Source organism: Hyla sarda, chromosome 1 (assembly GCF_029499605.1).
Source record: "Hyla sarda isolate aHylSar1 chromosome 1, aHylSar1.hap1, whole genome shotgun sequence".
Taxonomy (NCBI): Eukaryota; Metazoa; Chordata; class Amphibia; order Anura; family Hylidae; genus Hyla; species Hyla sarda.
In genome coordinates, this window is record NC_079189.1 from 297,394,226 (window position 1) to 297,411,504 (window position 17,279).

The 17,279-nt window shown below is 41.4% G+C and overlaps 1 protein-coding gene across 1 annotated transcript in view; it reads left to right on the forward strand.

Moving 5' to 3' along the window:
• The first annotated feature begins 621 nt into the window (after positions 1–621).
• The window catches only part of C2CD4C (C2 calcium dependent domain containing 4C), a 47,361-nt gene continuing 30,703 nt past the window's right edge, over positions 622–17,279 (forward strand). Inside the window, exon 1 of the mRNA XM_056518037.1 lies at positions 622–820. The gene's annotated coding sequence lies outside the window, so the exon portion shown is untranslated. The remainder of the gene's footprint in view (positions 821–17,279) is intronic.

Consider the following 17,279-nt stretch of genomic DNA (forward strand, 5'->3'; position numbering starts at 1 on the left):
ATACTGCCATGTCCTCTATATAACACTACGTATAACACTATACAATACTGCCATGTCCTCTATATAACACTATGTATAACACTATACAATACTGCCATGTCCTCTATATAACACTATGTATAACACTATACAATACTGCCATGTCCTCTATATAACACTATGTATAACATTATATAATACTGCCATGTCCTCTATATAACACTACGTATAACATGATATAATACTGCCATGCCCTCTATATAACACTATGTATAACATTATATAATACTGCCATGTCCTCTATATAACACTATGTATAACACTATACAATACTGCCATGTCCTCTATATAACACTATGTATAACACTATACAATACTGGCATGTCCTCTATATAACACTATGTATAACATTATATAATACTGCCATGTCCTCTATATAACACTATGTATACCATGATATAATACTGCCATTCCCTCCATAGAACACTATACACTACTACCACGTTCTCTGTATACAGCTGTCATAGGCACTGCCATCCTCCTCCTCGCACACTTGTAGCTGCCCAGGACCCAAGCAGAGGACTAGGTGAGGCTGGGCATGGTGCCTCCCAGACTGGGAGGTGTGTGAGGAGGGATAGAATGGTTGGTTGGCAGGGCTGGGAGCCGTGTCTATATAACACAGCAGAGTCCTGGCCACTTCATAGACATCCAGCCAACCTACATGACGATCTCCCAGCTGCTCACCGGTGTTTACATGTGATCTAGAGAAGTAGGTGCCCAGCATACAGGAGCTGCTCCGCCGAGCATACAGCACACCGGCAGTGCCCAGCCCGGGTTACAGGTGGGTACCGAGCCTTGCACTGCCCTGTGCCCCTGTATGTTATTCTAGTCCTGGGTGGGCAGTCATTGGCAGCCTAGGATGCTGTCTTCGTGGCTCCCACCACTTTCTAGTAGACGTCTACTGTCTTTAGGAAGACATCCAGGGCTTCTTCAGGCTGGGGCTGTGACCTGAATCCTGCAGCAGTCACCTCCTATCATCTTCACCCATTTGCCTATTGTTAGATTATTCTGCAGGTCTGGCCACTGTGTGCTCTGTGCTATGACGACAGTGCAGCAGAGCTGAGTTTATCATTTGGCACAGCACACCATGCTATCATGTGCAAACGGTGCTTTTTACATAGGACTGCAAGTACAACCAACAGCATTATCTTCCAGCTCATTTAGGCATACGTATTGCCTATAGGCAATGACTCAATGCATTGTCCTTTTAGGCAAAATCATTGTTATTGTCAGTGCTCTTTTATCTGTAAAAGTGACCTTTTTATCTGTGAAAATGGGGGTGTGAGTCTGAAAGAGTTAACCGCTTACTCAGCTCTGCTACATCTGTAATCACATCATCAAATTCTGGAGTAACAGAAAGTTTTCCCACTGTCTATGTTGGGCTGACAAGCCTTCGTGAGCCATCCCTAATGGCTGCGCTCCGGTGGTCCTGTGACCTGTGACTGGCAGGTGGGCAACAAAGTAGACCAGTGTTTCCCAACCAGGGGGCCTCCAGCTGTTGCAAAACTACAACTCCCAGCATGCCCGGACAGCCTTTGGCTGTCCGGGCATGCTGGGAGTTGTCGTTTTGAAACAGCTGGAGGCCCCCTGGTTGGGAAACCCTGAAGTAGACGGACAGGTGGAAGGGAAGGGAGGGAGAAGAGAGATGCTGCTGTTTGCCAGTGTCAGCCTGTGCAGCCTATTCTATTCAGCTCAAACCAGCTCTGACCAAGATCTATTTTCTGAGCTGTAATATAGTTATATATAAGCCCTACAACAGGTCATCACCTTACAGTTTTCCCCTGTTAGAGGAGAGCTCTGATCTATTTCATTATCCCAACATTCATAGCCAAAGGGAATACAAATAATAGCATATTGCTGAAACGAGAAAGACTTTTCCATGGACAGTATTTACTAGCGTTACGAAAATCTTTTGTTTGCATTGCGACCTATGGGAAATTGTATTAAGCATTTCCATTCTGTATCTGCTAAATATCTTTCTATGACCAATGTAATACAGTACAGCCATCTTCCAGATAAGGGATACCGCACATTATTCCTTGATAGCGGTCAAATCATTTCATATATTTACTAAGATTTTCGAAACAAAAACCTATGATAAAATCTCTCTCTCGTTTGGTAACGGTAGATATTTCCCTCACTGCTTGAAAAACGGGGAGTTGCGGACAAGCGCACATCACACCGCCGTGAGGGCAAAAGGAAAAGGTTGTGATAAATAGAAAAATAAAAATATATCCCAATCATATCGCGATTTTCTGCCCATTTATAGGTGCAGTTGACATATCTAGGTACATTGGCAACAATCGATAGATTACGATGATGGGACTGCAGGCATAACGTAATGGCATAAGATACTTCTATGTTAAAACCAAGCACATAAATGGCATATTGTAAAGATCATAGAGCAGAAAGGCATTGAAGAGCTACAACTGGCACTTGAAAGATTCCTTTTCTATAGAACATCATAGGTCGCTTTTATAGGAACACTTGTAAACGCTTAGAAATATGGTACAAGCACATACGAGTGTTTCTGTATAGCTGTATGATTATATAAGGGGCACTGGTGCATTATCACTAGCGAACCCCAATGCAAAATCTGGAACAGAGCCACCTACCTAACATGTGCCATTTATAATGCTGGTGTCTCCTATATGGAATAAAGATTTTTGGGCCCAGGTGCTACTGCTACCTCCAATCCCCTTATAGGGGGCATTATCTGATTATCGGCAAACTAATTTCCGATACCGATAACGTCCAAAATTGTGAATATCGGCCAAACCGATAATTGGTCGATCCCTAGTATCTACTAACATTTTACAGTTTATGCACTATACTTCTATTGTATGTAGTTATTGGGCTAAAGACTAGGCCACCTCCCAGGACTGTGAGGCCTTGTCCAACAGAGTGCAAGGATCATATATTCTTTAGCATGTACAGTGGTCCCTCAGGTTACAATATTAATTGGTTCCAGGACGGCCATTGAATGCTGAAACCATTGTATGTTGAGACCATAACTCTATGGAAAAATGGTCTTTGGTTCTGAAACCACCAAAAGGTCATTCAAAAATAGGAAAAAATCCGGATTAAAGAAAAGTAGATAACTGATATAGATAAAGCAAGTCCTTGGAGCTGTCCTTACCTGGAGTCCAAAGGAGCAGTTAACCCTGGCACAGGTAAAGAGTAGTACAGAACATGTAATACCTCCCTGTACTGTAGGGGGCGCTTCCAGACAGCCAGTCAGTGCATGAACTTCAGTAGTACAGGTGTTTTACCAGTAAAATGGCCCATTCTGATTGGTCAGATCTTCCAGCCATTGACACGTTTCACAGATCTGGTCTGTCTGTGTATTGACCATTGTATGTTGAAAATATTGTATGTTGAGGCCATTGTAAATTGGGACTACTGTACTTTTTCTGTTTTTTCTAAATCTCCCATGTCCTATAACTAATCATACAGACTTAGGTGTATGTCATTCTCAGCTTTTTTAGGGCCCATCCACATCATGTTCCAGGTTAAACCGCCCCAATGGATGAGGGGCACTCCCCCCGTCTGGAGAAGAAAAAGTTTAGTCTCAAGGGGCAACACGCCTTCTTTACCATGAGAACTGTGAACTTATGGAACAGTCTACCTCAGGAACTGGTCACAGCAGGAAAAATTAACAGCTTTAAAACAGGATTAGATACATTCCTGGAACAAAATAACATTAATGCTTATGAAGAAATATAAAATCCCATCCCTTCCCCAATATCGCGCCACACCCCTACCCTTCAATTCCCTGGTTGAACTTGATGGACATATGTCTTTTTTCGACCGTACTAACTATGTAACTATGTAACTATGTTTTTATCACACATCAGCCATATATATTGGCAACCTGCTAAAATGATGAATCCTGATGTATATGGCAAGGTACTCCTGACTGGCCAAAATTGAGTTTAATGGACCCAATATTATCCACTAATGTAATCCACTTACCACCCTTTAATGGGCCAAATATAATCCACTAATGTAATCCATTTACTACCCTTTAATGGGCCAAATATAATCCACTAATGTAATCCACCTACATTACACTTGGCCAGTGTTCCAGATGTATACTGTTTCTTTGTTGAACCCAAACGCATGTTCTGCTTGGCTATTGAGTACCACACAAAAAACAGTAAAAATTCAGGAAATGGACCAAATGTAGTAAGTAGTAGAATGTTTTCAGTTCATGAAACTAAAAGGGCCCATCTAAAATACACCACAGTATAGGTAAGTATACCATTTTGACAGGTTGCCTACGTATACTAGCGACATGTGATATAATGTGAATGGACTGTTCTCTTATGGGTAGGGTCACACGTGCCGTATTTTGCTGCATATTTGCTGCTGTGTATTTTCCTACTTATTAAAGTCAATGGGTAGCAAAATCAGTCGCATATTTTGCTTGCCATTGGTTCAATGGGTAGGAAAATATACAGCAGCAAATACGCAGTAAAATACGGCACATGTGACCCTACCCTAAACACTCATCAGTTTAAAGGTTATGCCAACTGCAGACTCTTAACAGGCAGATTCCCTTAACACTGCACATCTTAGACTAGGTTCACACTGCGGAATCTCCAGACGGAAAAATTCCGTCTAGAGATTCCAAGTGCGGCCAGTGCCAACTGAATCAGTCGGCGCTAGGACCGTGCGGACATTGCCGTCCTTAATAGACTGCAGTGTGTTCCACAAGTAGATCTGCCTGAAGAATGAGCACCACCATTTCTCAGGCGAATATTTGAAAGCGAATTTTCCATTCACAAATTCTGCTTCAAAAATTACTAAGTGTGAATTGGTGAAATGAAAACTCATTGACTAGCTTGTACATTTTAGTAAGCAGAATTTATGTCTGCCATTTCAAAGCGGAATTTCAGGCAGAAGTTCCGTAGTGTGAAGCTAGCCTTATGGTCTATTCACACGGCAGAATTTCTGCTTGCGGAATTCCACCTGAAATTAAGGCCCATTGACTTCTATGGGATTCCGCACTCCCATTCACACTTCTGAATTGGGAGCGTGGAATCCAATAGAAGTCTATGGGCTTTCATTTCAGGTGGAATTCCACAAGCGGAAATTCTGCCATGTGAATGGACCCTTTAGGCAAGGTTCACACTGTGGAATCTCTGGGCAGAAAATTTCCACCCGGAGATTCCGAGTGCGGCCTGCGCCGACTGAATCAGTCAGCGCTAGGACTGTGCGGACACTGCAGTCTCCAATAGATTGCAATGTGTTCCACTAGAATTTCCGTCTGAAGTATGAGCAACCCATTCTTCAGGCGGAAATTTTAAAGCGGATTTTCCGCTCACAAATTCCGAAGTGTGAATTTGTTGATGGAAACCCATTCACTGTACTATACATTTTAGTAAGTGGAATTTCTGCCTGCAATTTCAAAGCAGAATTGCAGACAGAAGTTCCGTAGTGTGAACCGAGCCTTAGAGTCAGCAAATGCCAGCTGTGACTTCAGCATAAAGCAAACCATTTTATATAATAATGAAAAATAAATAATAAATACTTCAACCATTGATCCAAGACACCTCAAAAAAATATAAAATCCTGTGAGAGGCAGAAAATGACCAAACCAAGTTATGGTACAATGGTAGACAGGGTGAGGGGAAAGAATGAAAAGATGGCCCATCAACACCATTGACACCATTCTCCTTGCTCAGAATATTGGGGGAGATTTATCAAATCCTGTCCAAGGTCCAGGTTGCTGGGTTGCCCATAGCAACCAATCAGCTTGCTTCTTTCATTTTTGAAAAGGCCTCTGAAAAATGAAAGCAGCAATCTGATTGGTTGCTATTGGCAACTCTGCAACTTTTACTCTGTACAGGTTTTGATAAATCTCCCCCATTGTTCTTTAAAGAGATACTTCGGTTGAAAACGTTTTTTTTTTTTTTTAAATCAATTGGTGCCAGAAAGTTAAACACATTTGTAAATTACTTTTATTAAAAATTCTTAATCCTTTCAGTACTTATTAGCTGCTGTATAGTACAGAGGAAATTCTTTTCTTTTGGGATTTCTTTTCTGTCACGACCACAGTGTCTTTCTGCTGACACCTTTGTTCATTACAGGAACTGTCCAGAGCAGCATATCTTTGCTATGGGGATTTGCTCCTGCTCAGGACAGTTCCTAAAATGAACAGAGGTGTCAGCAGAGAGCACTGTGGTCATGACAGAAAATAAATCTAAAAAGAAAACAATTTCCTCTGTAGTATACAGCCACTAATAAGTACTGGAATGATTAAGATTTTTAAATAGAAGTAATTTACAAATCTATTTAACTTTCTGCCATCAGAAAAGTTTTCCACCGGAGTACCCCTTTAAACTTGGCTTTTTGAATATATCATGAATCAAAGGAAATATATGACGCTATACAAGTTTAGGATTGTCCTGAAACTTGAAGAAAGATGAGCTACTGTACCATACACTAAACTGACAGAAAATGCAAGCCCTTACGCTCTGTTGAAAATCAGTTATTGTTTTTATTATAGGTAGAACGTGATGTATCTATAGGTAGATAGAGCATTCAAATTTCTACTGACATATCTGATGCTACTATACAATGGTTTACAGACCCCATTCATTAATACAGCAACAGAGGAACAAATAACAAAAACCCATCAGTACAAATGTATTAGAACAACATACAGAAACAGACTATAGGGGTGTAACTAGAATCTCAGGGGACCCCTCCAACTAATATTTCCCTATTTAGTGACCATATAGCAATATACTGTACACCAACAGTAACTAACATATAATGTTGCATTGGAGTCATAGGGGGAGATTTATCAAAACCCGTCCAGAAGAAAAGTTGCTGAGTTTCCTATAGCAACCAATCAGATCGCTTCTTTCATTTCTCAGAGGCCTTTTTAAAATTGAAAGAAGCAATTTGATTTGTTGTTAGGGGCAACTCAGCAACTTTTCCTCTGGATAGGTTTTGATAAATCTCTCCCATATTTTTTCTTGTTCAAACTGCCATGACAACTTCTTCCAGCCCTGGCTCTTTTCTGCAGAATGTGCTAGAAACACACCTAGCACAGATACTGACTCCGGTCAGCTCATTTTTGCCCCGTATCCGGTTTTGTGACAGGACTTAAAACTGTGGTATACTGACTCCGGTCAGCTCATTCAAACGAATGAGAAGCTTTGCGCGTCCAGCGGGGATACAGGAGCGTCCGGTTTTGAAATATCCCCACCGGATCCGGCAGCTGTAGGATTAAAACATGCTGAGAATGCACCTCTAGACTTTCTACTTTTCCAACAAACATGGCACCTCTATACAGTCTTCACATCTATAGTCCCCAAAACGGTAATATTGCCCCGCACAGTAAAGTGAGCAGGTAAATAGGTCACCCTTTAGGTAAATAGGTTCCTCACTAAGAATGTCTACTACAGCAGTTAGGTAGCTATGCAGGTAGTTCCCCCCCCCCCCCCCAATTTGGCAGGTATGTCTCCTCAGTAGGCAGGCATAGTCCCCCATTAGGCAGGTATGTCTCACCAGTATTCAGGTAGTCCCTCCAGTAGATGGATATTCCCCTCAATAGGCAGGTAGTCCCGTATTAGACAGGTAGTGTCCGTCCCCTGCCCATTAGACAGGCAGTCGGGTCAACAGGTAGGTAGCCCCCCTCCTATTAGGAAAACAGTCCCCTCTATTAAACCAGCCAGATCCTTCCTCCAGTACTCCAGTGTAGAGATCAGGTAATGCTTCCATTGGAGCCTGAAGCTGTGTTTGACCTACACCGACAGCTTGGTGATGATCGCTGGCCTGGGGAGTCGGGGCAAGTGTCCTGGCTTTCCCTAGCAAGCAAATTATAGCAAGCAAATTATAAAGTAATCGGTTTGGACGACTGCCAAAACCATTAACTTTATAACCTGCAAGGTCATGTGGATTGGGGGGACGAGACCATTTAGTCTCTGACAGGACCCCCGGTCTGCTGTGCCCAGTAGGTATGCCACTTATAGAATATGGCTAGAGAAAAGATGACTGTAGTGTTCTTCAACAGTATGACTGACAGAAAGTCCCAAAAAAATATCTGTCCCCAAGAATTATAAACTTTCTTCATATTTTACATTTCTGAGAATCGCCTTGTGTATGTCTTACTTATCCCTTGGGGTGTAAGGAGATATAGGAAGAGATATAGAAAGAAAACTGTCTCTCTAGTACCACTTCTAGGTAGCTGACCCATAAGATCTTCTGACCCATAAGATCTCTGCACAAGTAACATAGTTCATAAGGTTGAAAAAAGACCAGATTCCATCAAGTTCAACCTATATCCCTAATGAGTCCCTACATAGTTGATCCAGAGGAAGGCAAAAAACACTTGAGGTAAAAATTCCTTCCCGACTCAGAATAGATCCCTGGATCAACGTTCTGACCTTATAGATCTAGAATCCATAACCTGTAATGTTATTACTCTCCAAAAATGCATCCAGACCCCTTTTGAACTCTTTTACAGAGATTACCATGACCACCTCCTCCAGGAATGAATTCCACAGTCTCACTGCTCTTACAGTAAAGAATCCCAGTCTGTGCTGGTGTAGAAACCTTCTTTCCTCTAAATGTAGAGGATGCCCCCTTGTTATAGATAAAGTCCTGGGTATAAATAGATCATGGGAGAGATCTCTGTACGGTCCCCTGATATATTTATACATAGTTATTAGGTCGCACCTAAGCCTTCTTTTTTCTAAACTAAATAACCCTAATTCTGATAATCTTTCTGGGTACTGTAGTCCTCCCATTCCCCGTATTACTCTGGTTGCCCGTCTTTGAACCCTCTCCAGCTCCACTATATCTTTCTTGTACACTGGTTCCCAGTACTGTACACAGTATTCTATGTGTGGTCTGACTAGTGATTTGTACAGCGGTAGAATTATTTCCTTGTCGTGGGCATCTATGCCCCTATTGATGCACTCCATGATTTTATTTGCCTTGGCAGCAGCTGCCCGACACTGGTCACCACAGCTAAATTTACTATTAAAGGAAAACTGTCAGTAAACTCCCCCGCACTAACCAGAGGTACTGGCTGGTATTGCGGAGGACGCTGATCCATATGCTACCTACCATGCCCGGATCTGCCCTGCCGTTCGCCCGTTATCTTCATTTTTCTGGATATGCAAATGAGCTGCTATCTGGCGCAGGCGGCGTTACAAGGGCTCCTTCTGGCACTCTAATGTCAGCTCTGCTCGTCCGCAGCGCCGCCCGGCTTATGAATATTCATCCCCTCCCTCCACAGTGGAGTCCAGTATAGAGCGGGGAGGGGAGGAACAGTCAGAGGGAGGGGATGAATATTCTTAAGCTGGGTGGCGCTGGGCAGGGCAGATCCGGGCATGGTAGGTAGCATATTGATCAGCGTCCCCCACAATACCAGCCAGTACCCCTGGTAAGGGCGGGGGGGGGGGGGGTAATTTACTGACAGTTTTCCTTTAACTAAGACCCCTAAGTCCTTTTCCATGTCAGTCCTCCCAAGTGTTCTCCCATTTAATGCATAATTCCAGCCTGGATTTTTCCTCCCCATGTACATTACTGTAAGGAACAGAAGGGTTGACTTGCACTGAGAGCTTTTGTTTGGTCTTGTTGCTTTGGTTACGCCTGTCTGCTGAGACTGGTCAGCTGACCTTGATTGAACACCTAGTCAGGACCTATTTAAAGGGGTACTCCAGTGGAAACTTTTTTTTTTTAATTCTACTGGTGCTAGAAAGTTAAACAGATTTGTAAATTACTTCTATTAAAAAATCTTAATCCTTCCAGTACTTATTAGCTGCTGAATACTACTGAGGAAATTCTTTTATTTTTGGAACACAGAGCTCTCTGCTGAATCACGAGCACAGTGCTCTCTGCTGACATCTCTATCCATTTTAGGAACTGTCCAGAGTAGGAGAAAATCCCCATAGCAAACATATGCTGCTCATGACAGTTCCTAAAATGGACAGAGATGTCAGCAGAGAGCACTGTGCTCGTGATGTCAGCAGAGATCACTCTGTACCAAAAAGAAAATAATTTCCTCTGTAGTATTCAGCAGCTAATATGTACTGGAAGGATTAAGATTTTTTTTCATAGAAATAATTTACAAATCTTAGAAAAAAGAGTCCTGTGTAGACTATTAGGCAATGCTCAGGTGTGGGTATTCACCGACTCCACAATGCAAATCCTTACAAGTAAGACCATGAGCGTGCAGCAATCACTTTAAATATAAGATTTTAGACACTCACTGTTAGATGCTTTGTAATTATTTTTTCTTTATTCAACATCTTCATAAAATTCAAGGCTGTGATATTCAAAGCTTGCAGCAGGTAGATGTACAACCGCCCCAGCAGAGATAGAATTCACTAGTCGGGAGCCATCAGGGTCTGACACGTCGTTTTGGGGGAACGCCCCCTTACTCATGCCCCCTCTGGTTGGGCCCTGCCCCATTTGGGACAGCTAATTGTCTTTAGCTATAGTCAGAAACCTGTTTCCTTTATGAGATTCACAGGACTCAGTCTCCCAGTTTATATCAGGATAGTTATTATCACATCGTTTTGATTTGCTGCCATGTTTATTTGCCTCAGTAATTGATCTTCTGCCTCTTCCATTATGTTTGGTGGCTTATAGAAAACCCCTATCAGAATTTTTTTATTTTTATCTCCATATATTTCTACCCATAATGACTCCACATTATCGTTTCCCTCTTGTATAGCCTCCTGCAGTGCAGCCTTCAGACTGGACTTTACATAAAGACAAACTCCTCCCCCTTTTCATTTGTCCGATCCTTCCTAAATAGTCTACAACCTTGTATGTTGACCGCCCAGTCACAGCTATCGTCCAACCAAGTCTCTATTATACTCACTATGTCATAATTCTTCTCAGACATTATCATCTCCAGTTTGTCAGTTTTATTGGACAGACTTCTGGCATTAGTTCACATGCAATTCAATGGTGTATGTTTTTTCTTCCTATGAAGCCTATCCCTATTAACTATTCTAACCACTCCCTCTGCTCCACCCCAAGTACATTAATCTCTTAACCCCTTAAGGAATCAGCTCATTTTCACCTTAAGGACACAGCCAATTTTATTTTTGCGTTTTAGTTTTTTCCTCCTCGCCTTCTAAAATTTATAACTCTTTTATATTTCCATTCCCAGACCCATATGAGGGCTTGTTTTTTGCGTGACCAGTTGCACATCACTCATTTTACCCTAAAATGTATGGTAAACCCCAAAAATTATTTTTGTGTAAGGAAATGTAAACGAAAATCATACTTTAGCAAATTTGTGAGGTTTCGTTTTTTTTTTATTCTCTGGGTCAAAACAATTAAAATGATACCCATGGTTACGTAAATTTCTATTACTGTACTGCTTTTAAAAAACCTCAAACAATTTTTTACAAAATCAGTATGTTTATTTTGACCACCTCTAACTTTCTTATTTTTCTGTATTCAGGGATGTGTGAGGGCTCATTTTTTGCACCATGATCTGTAATTTGTTTTGGTACCAGATTTGCGTATATGTGACATTTTGATTGCTTTTTATAAAAAAAATGTTTAGTTTTATGTGACAAAAAACAGAAATTTGTGACCTTTTTTTTTTACGTTTACGCTGTTCGCCGTAGGGGATCATTAACATTATATTTTTTATAGTTCAGACATTTACACATGCAACGATACCAAAGATGTTTATTATTTATCTTTTTTTTTATGCTTTTATGTATTAATACGGGGGAAAAGGATGATTTAAAACTTTATTAGGGGAGGGAATTTTTCAATTTTTTTTTTACTTTTTTGAAAACTTTTTTTACATTTATTTTACACTTTTTTAGTCCCCATAGAGGACTATTTATAGCAATCATTACATTGCTAATACTGTTCAGTGCTATGCATAGGGCATAGCACTGTTCAGTATTATCAGCAATCCTCTGCTCTGGTCTGCTCGATCTCAGACCAGTGCAGAAGACGCCGGGAGACGGCTGGAGGCAGGTGAGGGGACCTGCAGCCACCATTACAGATGATCGGATCCCCCCGACAGCTATTTTAACATGCTCATTGCCGCAGATGCCGTGATCTGTATTGATCACAGCATCTGAGAGGTTAATGGCGGACATCAGAATGATTGCGGATGTCGGCCATTACCGGCAGCTCCCCAGCTGCTGATAGCAGCCAGGACCTGCAGAGCATGACTACTCGCGGCCATACACAGGACGTAAATGTACATCCTGGTGCGCTAAGTACCTCCGCAACAGGACATACATTTACGTATGTAGTCGTTAATAAGTCCAAACTCTCTATCTACACTATCTTCCCCCTCTATGTTGTAGGTTCTGTCCCTAGTTTAAACAGTCCTACACCCTTCTGGCCATCTTCTCCTCGAGCACAGCTGCATCCTCCCCATTGAGGTGCAGCTCGTCCCTATGGTAGAGCTGGTATCCGACAGCGAAGTCGGCCCAGTTCTCCATGAACCCAAACCCCTCCTTCCTACACCAGCTTCTGAGAAACTGGTTTACCTCCCTAATCTCTTGCTGCCTCTCTGGTGTGGTTCGTGGTACAGGTAATATTTCAGAAAATATTACCTTGGAGGTCCTTGCCTTAAGTCCCTGAAATCATTTTTAAGGACACTCCACCTACCTCTTACTTTGTCATTGGTGCCAATATGTACCATGACTGCTGGGTCTTCTCCAGCCCCACCTAGCAACCTGTCAACCCGATCCGCAATGTGCCAAACTTGAGCGCCAGGAAAACAACACACTGTTTGGCGATCCCGGTCTTTGTGACAGATCGTCCTGTCTGTCCCCCTAATAATAGAGTCCCCCACTACCAGTACCTGTCTGGCCTGCCCTGCACTCCTCTCTCCCTCCTTACACCCCCCCTGATGGTCAGGCAAAGTCCTGCTGCAGTACTGCTAGCTCTGAAATGGCATCCCCCTCATCTGCCAACCGGGCAAACTTGTTGGGGTGTGCCAGATCAGAACTAGCCTCCCTGACACTTTTCCCTCTACCCCGTTTTCTAACTGTAACCCAGCTAGCTGTCCTGCACCACCTTCCCACTATCCTCCCCCACCTCTACCCCGAGTGCTTGCTCAGTGAGCAGGAGACTCCTCTCCAAGTTGTCAATGCGTCTCAGTGTTGCCAGTTACTCCTCTAGATCCAGGATCTGGGCTTCCCAATGAACAACTTGCACACATCTCACACAACAATATGCACCCTCAAACTGCTGTTCAAGGATTGCATACATTGTGCAAGATGTACATTGGACTGCCTTTTTCAACATAGAGGCCATCTAGTTATGGGGATTTCACAGATTAACAGCCAAAAACAGACAGTACCTATTACAATTAAATTCTCAGTAGACCTTGTGAGTCTAAAGTCCCTACAGTGTAAGGAAAGTCACACTTACAGGGATATCAAACTCCTGCTTTCAAACTCCTGGCTTTTAACCCCTTAACGACAATGGACATAAATGTACGTCATGGTGCCATGGTACTTAACGCACCATGACGTACACTTACGCTCCGCCATGACTGCGAGCACCGTTCTGGCTATCAGCAGCCAGGGACCCGCCGTTAATGGCGGACATCCGCGATCACGCGGATGTCCGCTATTAACCCCTCAGATGCCGTGATCAATACAGATCACGACATCTGCGGCAGTGCGGTACTTTAAATGGTTGATCTGATCGTGGGGATCCGATCACCTGGCTCCGGCTTGCTCCTGGGGTCTTCTGCTCTGGTCTGAGATTAAGCAGACCAGAGCAGAAGATCACCGATAATACTGATCAGTGCTATATCCTATGCATAGCACTGAACAGTATTAGTAATCAAATTATTGCTATAAATACTCCCCTATGGGGACTATTAACCCCTTGCCACAGAACGACGAGTATACCCGGCGCTGTGGCACAGGAGGGTTATAAAGCGAGCTGGAGCTGAGCTTGCATCATACCCGCACGGTCCCGGCTGCTATCAGCAGCCAGGACTCATGGCTAATGCCAGACATCGCTGTTCCGGCAGATGTCCTGCATTAACTCTTTAGACGCGGCGATCAAAGTTGATCGCCGCATCTAAAAGTGAAAGTAAAAGCATCCCGGCAGCTCAGTCGGGCTGATTGGGAAATGGCGATAAAATCGCCATGTCCCAATCAGCTAGGATGCAGCAGGAGGGTGGCTTACCTGCCTCCTGCACGTCTGAACGGCGATTGCTGCAAGCCTGAAATCCAGGCTTGAGCAATCAACCGCCGATAAAACTGATCAATGCAAAGCTATGGCATTTCAGTGATCTGTGTAAAAGATCAGTGTGTGCAGTGTTATAGCCCCCTATGGGAGCTATAACACTGCAAAAAAAAAAAGTGTAAAAAAAGTGAATAAAGATCAATTAACCCCTTCCCTAATAAAAGTTTGAATCACCCCCCTTTTCCCATAAAAAAACAAAACTGTGTAAATAAAAATAAACATATGTGGTATCACCGCGTGCGTAAATGTCTGAACTATAAAAATATATTGTTAATTAAACTGCACAGTCAATGGCGTACGCGCAAAAAAATTCCAAACTCCAAAATAGCGTATTTTTGGTCACTTTTTATAACATAAAAAATATGTAAAGCGATATAAGCAATCAAGAAGTCAGATCAAAACAAAAATGATAACGATGAAAACTTCAGATCACGGCACAAAATGACTAGTGTTGAGCGGCATAGGCCATATTCGAATTCGCGAATATTCGCGAATATATGGACGAATATTCGTCATATTCGCGAATATTCGCATATTCGTAATGTTCTCGTTTTATTTTCGCATATGCGAATATTCGCGTGTGCGAAAATTAGCATATGCGAAAATTTGCATATACAAAAATTTACATAAGCGAAAATTCGCATATGCGAAAATTTGCACACCAGTCTCACACAGTAGTATTAGAGCCTTCTTACACCACATAAGCTGGAAGCAGAGAGGGATGATCACTGTGATGTGTACTGTGAAGAAAAAAAAAAAAAACGAATATTCGTAATTACGAATATATAGCGCTATATTCGTGAATATTCGCGAATTCGCGAATCTGCGATATTCGTGAATAAAATTCGAATTGCGAATATTCGCGAGCAACACTAAAAATGACGGCACAAATGAGTCCCCAAACCGCCCTGTACATGGAACAATAAAAAAGTTATAGGGGTTAGAAGAGGACAATTTTAAACGTATAACTTTTCCTGCATGTAGTTATGATTATTTCCAAAGTAGTATAAAATCAAACCTATATAAGTAGGGTATCATTTTAGTTGTATGGCCCTACAGAATAAAGATAAGGTGTAATTTTTTTATTAAAAATGTACTGCGTAGAAACAGAAGCCCCCAAAATTTACAAAATCAAGTTTTTTTTCTTCCATTTTGTCGCACATTGATTTTTGTTCCGTCTTGCTGTAGATTTTTGGGTAAAATTACTGATGTCATTACAAAGTAGAATTGGTGGTGCAAAAAATAAGCCATCATATGGATTTTTAGGTGCTAAATTGAAAGGGTTACGATTTTTAAAAGGTAAGGAGGAAAAAAAAACGAAAGGTAAGGTAAGGAGGAAAAGTGCAAAAATGGAAAAACGCTGTCCTTAAGGGGTTAAAGTGTAAAAAAAAGAAGTAAAAAAATTTTAAATAAAAAAGTTAAACATTTTGAAAAATACCCTCCCCCAATAAAAAGGTAAAACTTCAGTTTTTACTATTTTACCCCCAAAAAAGCGTAAAAATAAATTAATTAATGCACATATTTAGTATTTCCGCATGCGTAAAAGTCTGAACTATTAAAATATATTGTACGGTGAACGGCGTAAACGTAAAAAATTAAAATGTCCAAAATTGCTGCTTTTTTGTAACATTTTATACCTCAAAACCTAGGCAAAAGTGGTACTGATAAAAACTACAGATCATGGCTAAAAAAAAAATACCCTCATATCACCCCATATACGGAAAAATGTGAAAGTTATAGGTGGTCAAAATAAGGCAATTTCAAACATACTAATTTTGTTAAAATGGTTTGAGATTTTTTTTAAGCGGTACAATTATAGAAAAGCTTATAACATGGGTATCATAGTAATCGTATTAGCCCACAGAATAAAGAAAACAGGTCATTTTTACCGGAAAGTGTACAGCGTGAAAACAAAACCTTCCAAAATTTGCAAAATTGCGGTTTTCTTTTCAATTTTCCCACATAAATAATGTTTGTTTGGTTGCGCCATAAATTTTATGGTAAAATAAGTGATGCCATTACAAAGTACAATTGGTGACGCAAAAAACAAGCCCTCATATGGGTCTGTGGAAGGAAATATAAGAGAGTTATGATTTTTAGAAAGTGAGGAAGAAAAAACGGAAATGCAAAAATAAAATTGGTCTGGTCCTTAAGCGGTTAAAACTCTCTTAAAACAGGCTCTCTTTGAACAGCACTCTCAGACCAGAGCAAGAAGACTAAGATTTATACACCTGTGACTGATTTACCCCTCCCCCTAGAGAAAGAGTAGAGAAAATAAAGTGAAAAGGCTGTTTTAAATTCTATAAGTAATCCCACTATGTGCAATAGTAGCTACTCACACAAATATGATCTTGCACTATAGGCAGTTACTCCACTCCGCACACCAGATATCTCCTGGCTTTTAAAACTCTCTTAATACAGGCTCTCTTTTAGTGTTTTAGTTTTTTGCCCCTGATCAGTACAGAGCAGGGCACTTTGGCTGGGTAAGAGGCCTTTCTGTTATGAGGGTCCGGAGAAAGGGACTGTTCCTTTTGTGGAGATCTAGCTGCTGTAGAGAGCCTTCCAGGCAATGTTCCATGTCATTTTAAGTCTCCAAATATCTGTCTGGTTTGGCTAATATCCCTTTGGGCACTCCGGTGGAAAACTTTTTTTTTTTTTTTTTTTAATGAACTGGTGCCAGAAAATTAAACAGATTTGTAAATTACTTCTATTAAAAAATCTTAATCCTTCCAGTACATTTTAGCGGCTGTATGCTACAGAGGAAATTCTTTAGTTTTTTTAATTTCTTTTTTGTTGTTGTCCACAGTGCTCTCTGCGGACACCTCTGTCTGTGTCAGGAACTGTCCAGAGTAGCATAGGTTTGCTATGGGGATTTTCTCCTACTCTGGACAGTTCCTGATACGGGCATCAGGTGTCAGAATAGAGCACTGTGGAAAACACAAAAAATAAATAAAAAAAATAAAGATTTTCCTCTGTAGAAAACAGCTGCTAAAAAGTACTCAAATTATTAAGATTTTTTT